Consider the following 3,312-nt stretch of genomic DNA (forward strand, 5'->3'; position numbering starts at 1 on the left):
TATTTTAATTAAAAAAAGGTTTTCCTGGCTGGGGATGTAGTTCAGTGGTGCTGCCACCTGTCCTGCAAATACAAGGACCTAACTTCAGTCTCCTGTAGCCCCCCAAAAAGGTTTTTCATCCATCCTTAGGCCAAGAACTTCGGAAGCCTCAGTTTCCTCATCTTTACTTAATATGGGAATAAATACCCCTATGGTCGCTCATAACTGTCATCCCAGCCCTCGGGAGGCCGAGCAGGAGGACCGCTGTGAGTTTGAAGCCAGCCTGGGCCACACAGTGAGTCCAAGGCCAGCCGGGACCACACAGTAAGGCCCTGTCTCAACCCTTCCTCCCCAAAACGTGGAATAACTGAATCTAAGAATTGTTTGTGCTAAACAAGATCACACAGGCACTCTGTGGATTTTCACCTTTCAGATCTTATGTGGTAGCTGTGTAATTTTGTGTGCATCTACTCTTTAGGTTCTATTTCGTTCCTTTGAAAAATGGCAAAGGAGAAAGAATTCTGCAGTGCTCCTGTCCAGCCTAGAGCAGTGTGTGCCTTTTCACCTGGCTATGGCCCCTGGACCCATCCCAATCTCCGGGTTTCTGCTTTGTCACTGTGAAGAGTGCAGGGTAGCACGTTCCCGCTGGCTGGAGGGAGTGTGCTGCTGGATTGGACAGTGCTGCACGCACTGCGTGTGGTTCAGAGCTGCGTGGCAGGGGAACAAACAAATTATGTACCGTTAATGATGCATACGCGTTGTTCTGAGAAGTTTGCTTGCAAAGGTCCAAAGTATCAGTGGCCCTGAAGGTGCATCCTTGGGGTGGCGATGGGACAGTAAGTTTGTCCCCAGTTGACTAAGGTGTCTGGACCTGGGCTGGAGTTGTGGCTGGTGGTAGAGCATTCACTTAACCTGAGCAAGACCCTGGGTTCAATCCCCAGGCAGGCACGCTTATTCTCTCACTCTGCCTTTAATTAACCAGAAATTGTTTGTTTTGGGAGGTTTTTGAGACAGGGTCTGGCTACGTAGATCAGGCTGGCCTTGAACTAATGGCCAACTGTCCTGCCTCAGCCTTCCTGAGTGCTGGGATCACAGACCTGTGCCACCACACCCAGCTAGCGAGCAACTTTTTGCCAATTTAGATCTCCATATAATTTTTTGTTTCAATACCAGAGGGGATTCAACCCAGGGCCCTTGCAATGAGCTGCATCCACAGCCCCCTCCACCCCTGCCTCCAGCTATTGTTACTTATCTTTGAATTAAATTTCAAGGCTGTTCTTGCTGTGTAGTTCAGACTGGCCTTGAATTTGCAGCAATCCTGTTGCCTCAGCCTCCCCACTACTAGGATTACTGTACAGGTGTGTGCCACCACAGCTGGCTTCTTTTGTTTTGTTTTGTTTTTGGTACCGGGGATCGAACTCCGGTCCTTGTGCTGGCGAGGCAGGCAGCAGAACCACTGAGCTAAATGCCCGGCCCGAGCTGGCTTCTTTTTAAAACGTTGAGGCTCAGACAGGAGGGTGCCCCAAGATTGAGGCTTGCACAGTGAGTGAATTCAAGACCAGCCTGAACTCCATAGTGAGACACTGTCCCAAAACAAACAAAATCAGATCTTGGAAGAGCATTTGTGAAGGAGTCAGAGTAACCTGTAAAACAACTACCAGGACTCACAAAGGAAGGCTCACGTCATCCGTCACACGACCACGGGTAATGGGTACCTGCTGCCCACACCACTGCTATAATTCCACCCACCAGTGTTGGGGATACAAACTCTCCCGATACTTTTAGTTTATAGGGTTACTCTTGCTCAATCTGAAAATTTAAGTTCTCCTGTCAGTTTTTTGAGACAGGGTCTGGCTTTGTAATCTAGGCTGGCCTTGAACTACCTGGCCCAGGCCGACTTCAAACTCAGTGATCCTCCTGCCTCAGCCTCCGGGATCTGGGACGACAAGGTGTGTGCTGCTCTAACCTTGTAAGGACTGCTCTGAAGCATCTGCACTTCTCTGTCTTAGCGTCTACACTAAGAGCTCTCCCTCCCTTTGCGCTCAGCCTGCTCCCACCCTCCTTCCCAGTTTAGGGCCACTCCTCTCCAGTTTCAACCTGTGACTTGTTGGTCGGTCCCTTTCACCCCAAGCTTGCGGACCTGTCACACTAAACCCGTTTGTTTTTGTACTGGGGATCGAACTCAGGATCTTATGCTTGCAGAGCAGGTGGAACCACTGAGCTAAATCCCCGGTCCTTAAAGCCTGCAGTATTTTTCTTGGCCCTGTCTTTCATGTGCCTGAAATCTTCTCCACACAATATAGTGTGAACTCAAACCCTCCTACCATTTCCCCCTCATGCAAGTTGGTCCCCCTTCTACCTCTATCTAAATCTTGTTTCTCCCTAATACACCTCTTTTCTTGGGGAGGGGGACTGGGAATTGGACTCAGGAGCGCTCTACCAGAGCTGCATCTTCACCCCAGCCCCTTTTGAGACAGGGTCTGGCTCAATTGGTCCAGCCAACCTCCAATTTGTGATCCTCCTGCCTCAGCTTCCTAAGTAGCTAGGATCATAGGTGTGAGCACATCCCACACTAAATAGTCTTCTGATGGCAAAACTGCGGCTTACTCATCTTTTTATCCATCTCTTGGTCGTGTTTGCTGAATTAACAGCCCAAATGTGCGTGTACCGGAATATTCCCTCTTTGGTGTTAATGATACTGAGTTTGGATGCGGTGCCTACTGCACAGCAGAGAAACCTGTGACTCATTAAATCTTCACAATCCCATGAGGTGGTCAGAAACACTTAAGAGCTCACAGGTGAGGGGCGCTAAGAACCCCAGGGCGTAATCTGCTCAAGGTGATGCGGCTAATCTCGTCGTGAGGCCAGGAGTTTATGGCAGGTCGGTCTGGCCCCGCCTTGGCCCTCTGCTCTGGAATGTGAACGTTCCCCGCAAGGCACGGGTCTTAGCTTGATCCCGCGATGCAGGATCGAATCCTGAGAACCCGAAGCCCGGCACGCAGTAGGGAGCTTTCTGGTCCCTTTCCAAATTCCCACCCCCCAACCCTACCGTCTCCCAAGAGGCCTAGTGACACATCGTTCTCGTCCTGGGCACGAGCCCGTCCCCAGATCCTGTCTGTCCGTTGACGGACGCCGCTAAGTCAAGGGGTTCGGGCACCGTCGCGGCAGTGCACGTCACCGGCTTTTTCCCTGGTGCTTGGACTCGGGACTGTGGCTCCGCCTCGTCGATCGCCCTGGCGCAGCCCTGCAGGGTCGGGTCCCAGTGTTTCGGCACGGAGGGGACCAGCCGGGTCGCGGCGTCCTCCGGAGGCCGATCAGGACCCGCTCTATTCG

The sequence above is a fragment of the Fukomys damarensis genome, unplaced genomic scaffold, assembly GCF_012274545.1.
Source record: "Fukomys damarensis isolate Sample0158 unplaced genomic scaffold, DMR_v1.0_HiC HiC_scaffold_24, whole genome shotgun sequence".
Taxonomy (NCBI): domain Eukaryota; kingdom Metazoa; phylum Chordata; class Mammalia; order Rodentia; family Bathyergidae; genus Fukomys; species Fukomys damarensis.